The sequence below is a fragment of the Chenopodium album genome, chromosome 6, assembly GCF_948465745.1.
Source record: "Chenopodium album chromosome 6, dcCheAlbu1.1, whole genome shotgun sequence".
NCBI classification, from domain to species: Eukaryota; Viridiplantae; Streptophyta; class Magnoliopsida; order Caryophyllales; family Amaranthaceae; genus Chenopodium; species Chenopodium album.
Genome location: NC_137839.1, coordinates 38,296,259 through 38,309,479, shown reverse-complemented (window position 1 = coordinate 38,309,479; position 13,221 = coordinate 38,296,259). Strand labels below are relative to the sequence as shown.

Here is a 13,221-nt window from a genome sequence, read left to right as displayed (position 1 = left end):
ACAATTCTATGCACAAGGGTCGGAAGGTCTTTAAAGCTTGTAATGTAAGGCCAGGGTAAAAGGTAGGATAAATTTGGGAATAAGTGAGAGAAAAACTATGCTTAAGGGAGCAAATCCTATCAAAACCCATGATCAAAATAAATAATGATCATACATCTCCAACAACATAACTAACTCCAACAAAAACCAAATATACTCCAATCATAATAAACAATCCCAACTCTTACATATCACTAATAAAATATAATAATGAAGAAACGAAGTGAATAAACGAACTTTATTTCCAAACTTGAATATTTATTTTCATTGAAGCTCTATTATTTTTCTTTGATCAACCTCCAACTTGAACATTTGAACATTTTTTTTCTTTTGAAGTTCACTTATTTTTTTTCAACATATTTTTTCTTGAACTTCTCTTTTTTTTTTCATCACATCATGCTTTATTTTTCAAGAAAATATAACTCTCAAACTCATCAAAAATAAATGACAAGGTAAAGTCGTATCCCCTAATCAAAAATAATTACCTAATTCACTAACTAAAGTAGATAGGGAAGTAGGGTCGATCTCCACAGGAAAACAAGTCTTTTTATTCCTAATTAAATATTATAATCTAAATTATTTAAGTAACCAATATTAAAAGTTGAATATGAAACTAAGCTAAAAAGAGGAAAAGGGAGAAAATAATATATAAAAGGATCTAGGGCATAAGTTCACCAATAAATAATATTCCGGGGTAAAATAGGGTAATCAATTATTGACATAGCATAAATAACATGATTAACAGGCTCTCGCAATTTATTAACCAACATAGATCTAATAGGCTCTCGCAATTTACTAGATCTAAGTTCTTATTGAAAATAGCCTTTAATATCAAATTAACATCTGCTCGATTCATCAATTTAATATTGCTATACTTTTACAAGCCGCAATTGTAAAACATTAAAACAATCCAATAAGAAATCATCATGCAATACCAACAATCAATAATAGTCAATCATCAATGCATCAATTAATAAGATTGTAAAGGGCTCTCGCTACTTATTACAATCACACAATTAATTTATCGGTATTAAATCTCATCTCTCGAATCTTAACTTAACCATTTATAAATTAACTTGCCTATTGAAACTAGACCTAAACATTAATTCTCATCTCTCGATTCTTGAATCAATATTGTCAAACTCATGCATAAAAGATAGGCCTAATCCAGTCACAGAGCATTAAATCAATCAATAGGAAATTAATCTAGCATTAATAATCAACAACAATACTTTACCCCTTCATATCATTTATTAGATCCCCATAAACCCTAGAAATGAAACTACTCACACATAATTAAATATAAACTAAGCAAAGCAATAAAATAAATCATGATCAAAGGAATAAAATAAATAACTAAGATTAAGGGAAGAGAAATCGTCACCAAAATAAATCTGGAATTAATCAAAGAAATAAGAACAAAGGTTTAGAGAGAGATTAAGAGAGAGAAAACTAAGTAGAGAGAGAAAGTCTAAGAGAAAGGATTAAGAGAAGAAGAAGTAGAAGAAGAGAGAAGAAGATCTCCCCAAAAGAAGAGACGATCTAAAAACGTATTACGGAGGAGTATTTATATTCCGTACAAAAATCCTAAACTAAAACAAATTAATACGACTCTAATTGTTTCCTAAATAAACACGCGCCCGATCGGGCGCGCCTTTTTATCTTTAATAGCTATCTCGCGCCCGGCCGGGCGCGTCACCGGGCGCTCCTCCCGCCCGGCCAGGCGCGCCTCCGGGCGCCAGCCTTTTTGGCCGGGCGGATCATTTGGGCCAATATTTGGACTTCGATTGGGCTCCAATTCTTCGGGCCAATCTGGGTTTCCTCTTTGGGTCTTGAATACTCGGTCCAAACGCCCCGGTATCACCTCTACCGAGCCCTTAATCACCGGTTCGATGGCTCCAACCGGCCCTGGGCTATAAAATCTGGTCGTGCTTCTCCAATGTTCGTGATTGCTCCAAAATATCTCGAGAAAATACTCCAAAAGCATAAATCCCTGCAAAAGTCAACCAAATCTACGAAAACACTAGAAAACACCAATTAGTAATAAAAGTGGCTCTAAAGAGCCAAAAACACTACTAATTATGACCAAGGGACGGGGGTAAAATACTATATAAAATGAATACATCAAACTCCCCCAAGCCAAACCTTTGCTTGTCCCTAAGCAAAGATCTCATCAATGAATCAATAAATATGCTTCACCCCAAAAAGTAAAAATCAAGCACAAGCGATCTAGGGTAAATCAAATAAACACGCTTCAGAGTCAACCAATCAAATCCATCCAATTACCTTTCTTCCCTAACAATTGTCAAACAGAGCAAACCACAAGAGCATATAGAATTCAAGACTAGTGCTCACACACTCGACTCTCATTTATGTGGCGAGTAAAAGATGTACTCGATCGCTCTCCAACCACCCCTTTAATGTGAACAATGCCCTCCCAACTCACACTCTCGTGTGTATAAAAACAATGAACGCTCAATCCTACTAGTCGACTCGAAATATGCCAAATCATAACTTGCATTGATAAGCAACACTTTCACATTCATACAATTCTATGCACAAAGGTCAGAAGGTCTTTAAAGCTTGTACTGTAAGGCTAGGGTAAAGGGTAGGAATCATTTGGGAACAAGTGAGAGAAAAGCTATGCTTAAAGGAGCTATATCCTAATAAAACCCATGATCAAAATAAATAATGATCAACATCTCCTACACAACCAACTCTTACATCAACCAAATAAACTCCAATCATAGTAAATAAACCCAACTCTTACAATTTCACTCATAAGATATAATAATGGAGTAATAGAGTGAATAAACAAACTTTATTTTCCAAACTTGAATATTTCATTGAGGCTCAAAATTATTCTTTACAAACCTCCAACTAGAGCATTTGAACATTTTTTTTTTATAACAACATGCTTTATTTTTTCAAGAAAATATAACTCTCAAACTCATTAAAAATAAACATGATCAACAACAAAACAACTTCTCAAAATCCCACCCAAATTGTGCAAATAATAAGTACACTACAAACTCCCTCACCTCACTCACTAATAGCTCCCCCAAGCCAAGCTTGGGACTAGTAACCAATGGGGCAAAATAGGCTTGTAATGTGGCTAATAAACAATAAAAAGTCAAGGCAACAACATGGGTAGCAAGAAGGGAACAAATGTATCTACAATATCTGGAGGCTACCTAAAAGAACAAATGCCTTCGTCCTCCACAATGTGCATAATAATGAATCATATAAACATTACTAATAGTTGCAAACCAATACTCAAATTCATTGACATACCAGGAAAAATGGAACTATCACACATTTCCTAACCAAATCAACTAGTCAAGCACTATATTCACAAGTAGTTGGACAAAATTAACGCATGTTAAGGTTTCAAGACAATCAAACATCAAATCATGATCAACTAATCCACAATGCCTATCATCAAATACCAAGAATCAAAACAAATTTCTCAATTAAGGGGAAAATGGAAGCATAATTTATAGAAAAATAAAAATAAAAATAAAAAGAGAAAAGAGAGAGTGAAAGATGTACCATACGAACACGAGAACCTCCCCCCAAGCTAAATCAGACAATGTCCTCATTGTCTTAAAGGAAAGCTAGTAGTCAAGGTGACTACTCTTCATCATCACCACATCAATGTCACCAAAGCCTCGAGGATTGCAATGCATCTCTTTGGAACAAAATTGGGCAAGAAAGAAACAAAGTGTTAGTTGGAAAAAGTTCAAATTTGAGTCAGGTGCACTATTCTGATCATAACTTTTGATGTATAAATGATAATATAGTTATTCCAATTTCATTGGAAACTAGACTTGAAGAGCTTTCCAACGACAGGTCACACGCAAAAATCGGATAAGAAACGCAAAAGTTATGGCCTGTCGAAGTTGACGTAGTTTGCTGACGCGTGCGCGCGCCCGATCGGGCGAGCTCTGCCCGATCGAATACGAGTGCAGTTCCAGCGTGATTGAAGCCTTCTCTAGCTCAAAATCTGCACAAAAATAAACTCCCACAAGCATAAGTTACACTCTCCCTACCTCTCTATAAAAAAAAATAAAAAATAAAATAAAATAAAACACACACACAAAAATAAGAAAAAAAAAAAATAAAAAATAAAAAATAAAAAAAAAATAAACTAAAAAGCAAATTAAAGTACGGGTTGCCTCCCGCAAAGCGCTAGTTTATCAAGGTCCCGCTCGACCATACTCTTTCTCTCAATCGGAAGAATTCAATGCCTTGAGTAACTTATCAAACGCTCCTGCAAACATTTCATTAAACACTATATAGGGCTTAATTGCAAGCACATTAATTCCTACAAAGAAAAGGTTAGGAGCACATAAAGAGAACTCAAAGTAGAAAGAAAAATCAAAAGAGGGAGATGAAAATACACCACAACCTTCTACTTCCTCCGCTAAAAATTTAGAATTAATAGAACGAACATGGAGGTAGTCATTGTCTTTATCATCCAATAATGACTTGAAAATTTCACCCTTACGAATAACCTCATCATCAACAAAGGAATTTTCAACCACCGTTTCTACAACTAATGATTTTTCAATCACCGATTCGTCAACCAATGATTTTTCAACCACAAATTCTATAACCGACGGTTCTTCATCCTCAATAACATTCATATTATTATAGTGTCCATAGACTTTTTCATCAAGAGCCTTCCAATAACTTTCATTAGCAACTAATCGTTTCCGAATATGATCATATGTATATGGAAAGACTCTAAAATCATCCGGAGCACGCACAAAAAACTCACTATAAGGGCATTCAGGATTTTCATGACAAAGACGTTGACAACAACAGTAGTTAGGTGCTGCATAAAAATTATATAATTCTTGTAGTGACATAAGCATGGATATTTTCAACTCATAAAAAAAAAATTAAAAATTAAAAAAATAATAATAATAATAAATTAAAAATAATCTAGACTCTAATAATAACTAGAAATAAAAATAAAACCGTTTCCCCGGCAACGGCGCCAAATTTTGACAAGGTAAAGTCGTATCCCCTAATAAAAAATAATTACCTAATTCACTAACTAAAGTAGATAGGGAAGTAGGGTCGATCTCCACAGGGAAACAAGTCTTTTTATTCCTAATTAAATATTATAATCTAAATTATTTAAGTAACCAATATTAAAAGTTGAATATGAAACTAAGCTAAAAAGAGGAAAAGGGAGAAAATAATATATAAAAGGATCTAGGGCATAGGTTCACCAATAAATAATATTCCGGGGTAAAATAGGGTAATCAATTATTGACAATGCATAAATAACATGATTAACAGGCTCTCGCAATTTATTAACCAACATAGATCTAACAGGCTCTCGCAATTTACTAGATCTAAGTTCTTATTGAAAATAGCCTTTAATATCAAATTAACATCTGCTCGATTCATCAATTTAATATTGCTATACTTTTACAAGCCACAATTGTAAAACATTAAAACAATCCAATAAGAAATCATCATGCAATACCAACAATCAATAATAGTCAATCATCAATGCATCAATTAATCAGATTGTAAAGGGCTCTCGCTACTTATTACAATCACACAATTAATTTATCGGTATTAAATCTCATCTCTCGAATCTTGACTTAACCATTTATAAATTAACTTGCCTATTGAAACTAGACCTAAACATTAATTCTCATCTCTCGATTCTTGAATCAATATTGTCAAACTCATGCATAAAAGATAGGCCTAATCCAGTCACAGAGCATTAAATCAATCAATAGGAAATTAATCTAGCATTAATAATCAACAACAATAATTTACCCCTTCATATCATTTATTAGATCCCCATAAACCCTAGAAATTAAACTACTCACACATAATTAAATATAAACTAAGCAAAGCAATAAAATAAATCATGATCAAAGGAATAAAATAAATAACTAAGATTAAGGGAAGAGAAATCGTCACCAAAATAAATCTGGAATTAATCAAAGAAATAAGAACAAAGGTTTAGAGAGAGATTAAGAGAGAGAAAACTAAGTAGAGAGAGAAAGTCTAAGAGAAAGGATTAAGAGAAGAAGAAGTAGAAGAAGAGAGAAGAAGATCTCCCCAAAAGAAGAGACGATCTAAAAACGTATTACGGAGGAGTATTTATATTCCGTACAAAAATCCTAAACTAAAACAAATTAATACGACTCTAATTGTTTCCTAAATAAACACGCGCCCGATCGGGCGAGGCACCGCCCGATCGGGCGCGCCTTTTTATCTTTAATAGCTATCTCGCGCCCGGCCGGGCGCGTCACCGGGCGCTCCTCCCGCCCGGCCGGGCGTGCCTCCGGGCGCCAGCCTTTTTGGCCGGGCGGATCATTTGGGCCAATATTTGGACTTCGATTGGGCTCCAATTCTTCGGGCCAATCTGGGTTTCCTCTTTGGGTCTTGAATACTCGGTCCAAACGCCCCGGTATCACCTCTACCGAGCCCTTAATCACCGGTTCGATGGCTCCAACCGGCCCTGGGCTATAAAATCTGGTCGTGCTTCTCCAATGTTCGTGATTGCTCCTAAATATCTCGGGAAAATACTCCAAAAGCATAAATCCCTGCAAAAGTCAACCAAATCTACGAAAACACTAGAAAACACCAATTAGTAATAAAAGTGGCTCTAAAGAGCCAAAAACACTACTAATTATGACCAAGGGACGGGGGTAAAATACTATATAAAATGAATACATCAATAAACATGATCAACAACAAAACAACTTCTCCAAAACCCACCCAAGCTGTGCAAATAATAAGCACACTACAAACTCCCTCACCTCACTCACTAATATATAGCTCCCCCAAGCCAAGCTTGGGACTAGTAACCAATGGGGCAAAATAGGCTTGTAATATGGCTAATAAAACAACAAAAGGTCAAGGCAGCAACATGGGTAGCAAGAAGGGAACAAATGTATCTACAATCTCTGGAGGCTACCTAAAAGAACAAGTGCCTTCGTCCTCCACAATGTGCATAATAATGAATCATATAAATTTTACTAATAGTTGCAAACCAATACTCAAATTCATTGACATGCCAGGAACTATGGAACTATCACACATTCCTAACCAAATCAACTAGTCAAGCACTATATTCACAAGTAGTTGGACAAAATTGACGCATGTTAAGGTTTCAAGGCAATCAAACATCAAATCATGATTAACTAATCCACAATGCCTATCATCAAATACTAAGAATCAAAACAATTTTCTCAAGTAAGGGGCACAGGGAAGCATAATTTACAATTCATTGGAAAGTATTTTCATATATAAGAAAGCAATAAAACTAACCTAGAAAGCAATAAATCTAACATAAGAAAACACACCAAAAATAAAAGAAAAGAGAAAAAGAAAGATACCAAATCCAAAATCTCCCCCAAGCCAGAATCAGACAATGTCCTCATTGGCTCGGGAACTAGCCCAGCATAGCTAGTCCTGATCATCCTCATCCATCGAGCCGAAACCCGCACCTCCACTGCCACCTGCACCACCTGCATCAGAAGACCTACAACCAAAATAATCAGCATGAAAACTCCCCCCCCCCCCCCCCCGCCAGTCCCCCGAAAGGAATGTCCTGGCCGTACCCGTAGAAGAAAGAATAGTCAGTGTAAATATCACGGGCAGTGGGATCCCTATAGTATCCCTGGGGTGGAGGCTGAAACCAGTCAGGGTGAATAGCGTCGTCGGGAATGTTGCCCCGACGAGCGTAATCATCATACATAGGGTAGAGAGCTCTACCCTGGTTCCTCTCTAGGTACCCTAACCTAGGGTCTATGGAGCCTACCATCCTCCTAAGGTCAGTATGGGAATGCTCGATACGTCCCAGGGCTTGACCTATACTCTGAAGGTCCCAAACTGGGTCAGAGTCAACATGAGGGACGGAATGAGACATACGAGGTGGGGAGAATGCCACCTCAGGCTGAGGTTGGGGTGGTGGAACTGGTGGTGGTGGTGCCTGCCCCCTAGCGTTGGCAACTAAAACATCATATGTGTAAGAAGGTTGCCCTGAGGCAAAGGCGGTCAAGTCAGGACTGGGTAGGGGAAAGAAAGGCAAAGGTTGCTCGCTCCCAGTCCTAATACACCAAAAGGGTGTCTGCTCGCTATCCGGTTGAACCCACCCCAACTCCTCGAAATACCTAGCAGTCATATAGGTATCTGGTCCACAGTTGGTCAGCTGGTGGGGTCCGTCCACTATAAAACCGGCCTTTTTCACTGCTATCTAAGTGATAAGGCCTCCTAAACGGATGAGGGTTTTTGATGTGGTGCTAACCATGGAATGCCTACTCAAATGGTGAACAATAAACCTACCTATGTTCAATTTCCCATACCTATACACATAGTGTCCTATGACAGCTAATTCGTTAGATTGGGCATTATGGGGCTCGTACCTACCTAAAAAACACAAACCCGCAAATCTTTGCCAGATTTTTGGGACAGGGTGGTGAATAGGTTTGGTACTAGCATGTTGGGGGTCGGGAGTAGGCAAGCCTGTCAAAGTATGATATATATCACCCATTTTATAGTCCGCATGCCATTGGTGAGATAGTTTAGAATTTAATTCAAATAATTTACAAATTTCTACAAAAGTTAAACTAATATTCCTATTGTTCAACCTAAAAAATTAATTTGGCCAATTTCTACTACTAACAACATGTAAAGAAGACAGGAATTCACAAGTAAGTTCTCGGAAAGTAGGATAGTGCATATCAACAAATTTTCTCATGCCAATGTCATTTAAAAATCGTTTTACAAAATCAAACAAACCAAATGATTCTAGAATAGGACGGTGAAACCACCGAGAAGGAATTACCTCACGACCGATTAAGTGTTCTAGCCGCTCCTTTTGCTCTCGGCTAGCAATGCGGATCGTCGGCCAGTATGGAAGTTGAAAATGTTGGTCGTATTCCTCCCTCGAACTGGAGCTCCTACTGAAAATGGACCTAGCCCTCTTTGAAGCCATGGTAGAAAATGGGTTTGAAAATTAATTTGAATAAAATCTGAAAATTTTTATATGGAAATGTAGAGGATGAAGAGAGGATCACAAATATGTAAAAAGTTTTGAATTTAGGTGAAAAATTGAGGAGAAATCTTAGAGAGAAGGTAGAGAGAATTTGAGTTTTAGAGAGAGAAAGTAATGAAGAAAGAAGAAAGAATGAGAAAAGGTGAAGAAAGAAGAAGAAAAGGAGCGTCGGGTATGGCTCACGCCCGGTCGGGCGATCTAACTTGAATAATACGCTGTGTTCTCGCGCCCGGTCGGGCGGCATTTGCCCGGTCGGGTGATCTGATGCCCCGATTTTCTCCAACTCTCACGCCCGGTCGGGCGCCATTTGCCCGATCGGGCGATCTATCGATCGAATTTTTAGCTCTTCTCGCGCCCGGTCGGGCGAGAGTCCCCTGATCAGGCAGACAATTAAGTCCGTATACGACGAATTTCGCGCCCGGTCGGGCGCCCATCGCCCGGTCGGGCGAAAATGCATAATTTTGGAGAGATGCTCTCGCGTCCGATCAGGCGAGCTTCGTCCGGTCGGGCCCGAGACTAAATGTCGATTTTTATTTTCTTCTTATTCCAAATTTTGGCTAACTCTTTTCCTTCAAACCTATACAAACACTCATAAAACTCATTAAATTCCCTCATCTCTCCTCTCATAAGAAAAAAAAGGAAAGAAAACTCGTCTAAAAACATTAAAAATACGGGTTGCCTCTCGCAAAGCGCTGGTTTATCTAGGTCCCGCACGACCTTTTTACCAAGTACAATAACTAGGACCTTTGTCCTAACGCTTGATCCGGTGGTTTCTCACCCGGTCTAGCGGTGTTTAGGCTGCGATGCGACTTCTTGACATACCCAGTGGGACGCCAAATCACCTTATCTGGTGGATCCTCCTTGACTTGGGTAAGGGGTTCTTCAATTCTACGCACCAAAGATCCTTCTTAGATCGAGGATTGCCTCAAATTGTCATTGCATTCAACACTTGCAACTTGATTTGGCGGAACACTTACCGTAGACTCAAATCGCACAACTTGCTTGATCGGTTCCACCTTTTCATCCTCGAAACCAAGACCAACATTGTAAAGTGCTCTTTTTATTGCATCGACTTCCTTCTGCCATTTGTCTATCTCATCTGAAAGGGATGCAACACAAGATACCGCCTCCAAGGGATCTTTTTCAAGAGCTTGGGGCTTGTTAGAAAAATTCTCAACCACATTAACACTGAAACATTTCTCCTTAGTCATGGTGATTTTAAGGGTATTATTAAGATTAAAAATAACGTTATCATCCCTTACTGATAGTGTTAACTTACCACTTGTCACATCTATGATTGCTCCTGCAGTGTTAAGGAATGGTCTACCCAAAATAATTGGGGTTTGCACATCCTCAGCTATATCAAGAACAACAAAATCTACAGGGATATAAAGTTTACCTACTCTAACGGGGACATCCTCTAAAACACCTAAGGGGTATTTGAAAGAACGGTCAGCCATTTGTAGAGTTATATTGGTAGCTTTTAATTTACCCATATTCAACATAGAACACACAGATAATGGCATGACGCTAACACTAGCACCCAAATCACATAATGCATTATCAATCAAGAGATTGCCAATATTACAAGGGATAGAAAAACTACCCGGATCTTTTAATTTAGGTGGAGACTTATTTTGAAGTACGGCACTACACTCTGCACTGAAAGTTACTGTCTCTACCTCACTAATAGACCTTTTCCTCGTCAATATTTTTTTCATAAATTTTGCATACGAGGGGATTTGTGTGATTAATTCAGTGAAGGGAGCTGTTACCTTCAAATCTTTTACCACCTCTAGAAACTTACCAAACTGCTTATCCAAGTTCGTCTTCAATTGACGATTGGGGAATGGAAGTTTGATAATTGGCTTAGGAGCATTATTGCTCTTGTCTGGAGTAGCCACCTTCTCTGGAGTCGTACCCTGCAATGTAGAATTAGATATATTAGTATTATCCTTTAGCCCTGCAGGGCTATTAACTACATTATTTGGTTTAATGGAATCAAGATTAGCATTATAAATTAGATCAGGTTCATCAACTCTGGGCATAGAGGGACCTTCATAGTTTGAACCACTCCTTAGAGTAATTGCAAATGCTTGATCCGTAGGCCTAGTCGGCTGTGCCGGTAGAACTCCCTGTTGGTGGGCTTGTAGAGTAGCGGAAAGTTGCGCAATTTGATTATCTACAATTTTATTATGTGCTAGAATTTGATCAATTGTCGCATCTCTACTCTCCATGTTCTTTTGCATGTTAACCAACATTGCTCTAATTTCCTCCAGAGAAGGGTCAAAAGATGAGGAGGGTTGTTGTGATTGGTTCTTCTGGCCAGCATTGGGATGATAATATTTCTGATTCTGTTGCTGTGGCGCCTGTGATTCTTGTGGTGGTGGATTCTGAACATTAGTACTCCGGTAGGAATGGTATGGATGGTTCCGATACCCAGGATTGTAGGTGTTGGAGTATGGGTTATTCTGCCTATAAGCTAGAAAGACATTAACTTGCTCCACGGAACTCCTGCAATCTTGTTCCCAATGACCTATAATACCACAATTTTCACAGAAAGCCTCATTAGAATTATTATTAATCGCAGAAACATTAGCTACATTAGCAGTGCTCAGATTATCTAATTTTTGGCAAATAGAGGTCAGTTGAGCTTGCAAAAAGGATACAGAGTCAACACTATGCTTCCCCTTGTTAGCAAATCCTCTAGGATTCCCATATTGGGAATTGTGTATCGCCATGTCTTCAATAACCTGACCTGCATCTTCAACATCAAGATTCATAAATCTCCAACTAGCTGTAGAATCTAAAATTATTCGAGAAGAATTTCCAAGGCCATTATAAAAGGCTTGGATTAACTGCCATTGTGCTAAATTATGGTGAGGGCAATCTCTTTGTAGATCCTTGAACCTCTCCCAAGCCTCATATACAGATTCATCGGCTATTTGGGCAAAGTTCTGAATTGCACTCCATAGTACGGCTGTTCTCTCTGCAGGATAATACTTGTTATAGAAATTCAAAACAAGAGTTTCCCAGCCAGTTATACCAAGTGCAGTTCTATTTAAGCCATTAAACCACAATTTAGCTTTTCAAGTTAAAGAGAAGGGAAAGAGAATCTCCCTAATTTGGTCTTGAGTGACCCCGGCTTGCCTGATGGTATTACAATATTGACAATAGTCGGTAATGTGAAGATTCGGGTCTTCACCCTTGGCTCCACTAAATTGCTTCCTCTCTATCATCGTTATAAATTGAGTAGTAATCACTAAGCTTCTTTTGAACCGCCATCTCTGATTCTGCGTCTGATGATACCTCTAAATCGCTAGAACAGTCGGAGGATCGCGGTGATTATTGTTGTTATCACCAGAATCCGCCAGAATTTGCTTGTAGAGATTTTTCTGTCTATGGAAGGAACGTTCGATCTCAGGATCGAATGGGATGTACCATGATCTAGAACACCTGGGCATAAACAAAAACTAGAAGCAAATGTGAGATTTGCCTCAGAGAACTAATGTTTTCTGAGACAAAAAGAAAATAATCTCGACTACAAAAACAATCAGAAATAAAAATAAAACCGTTTCCCCGGCAACGGCGCCAAATTTTGACAGGGTAAAGTTGTATCCCCTAATCAAAAATAATTACTAAGTCCTCTAACTAAAGTAGATAGGGAAGTAGGGTGGAACTCCACAGGGAAACAAGTCTTTTTATTCCTAATTAACTAATATAATATAGATTATGAATTAACTAATATTTATATTTGAATAATAAACTAAACTACGGAGATTAAGAATAAGGAGAAAATAATATAAAAGGATCTAGGGCATAGGTTCACCAATGAATAATACTCCAGAATAAAACATAATAATCAATCATTGACATTGCATAAATAACATGATTAACAGGCTCTCGCATTTTATTAATCAACATAGATCTAACAGGCTCTTGCAATTTACTAGATCTAAGTTCCTATAAAAAAATAGCCTTTAATATCAAATTAACATCTGCTCGATTCATCAATCCAATATTGCTATACTTTTACAAGCCATAATTGTAAAGCGTTAAAACAATTCAATAAGAAATTATCATGCAATATCAAGAACCAATAATAGTCAATCATCAATGCTTCAATTAACCAGATTGTAAAGGGC

General features: G+C 37.8%; 1 non-coding gene across 1 annotated transcript; it reads left to right on the top strand.

Annotated features, from left to right (window-relative positions):
* Window positions 1-11,947: 11,947 nt before the first annotated feature.
* Window positions 11,948-12,054, top strand: LOC145637626 (small nucleolar RNA R71). The gene has a single exon (XR_014114389.1). It is a non-coding gene; the product is annotated as a small nucleolar RNA R71 (small nucleolar RNA).
* The last annotated feature ends 1,167 nt before the right edge of the window (window positions 12,055-13,221 follow it).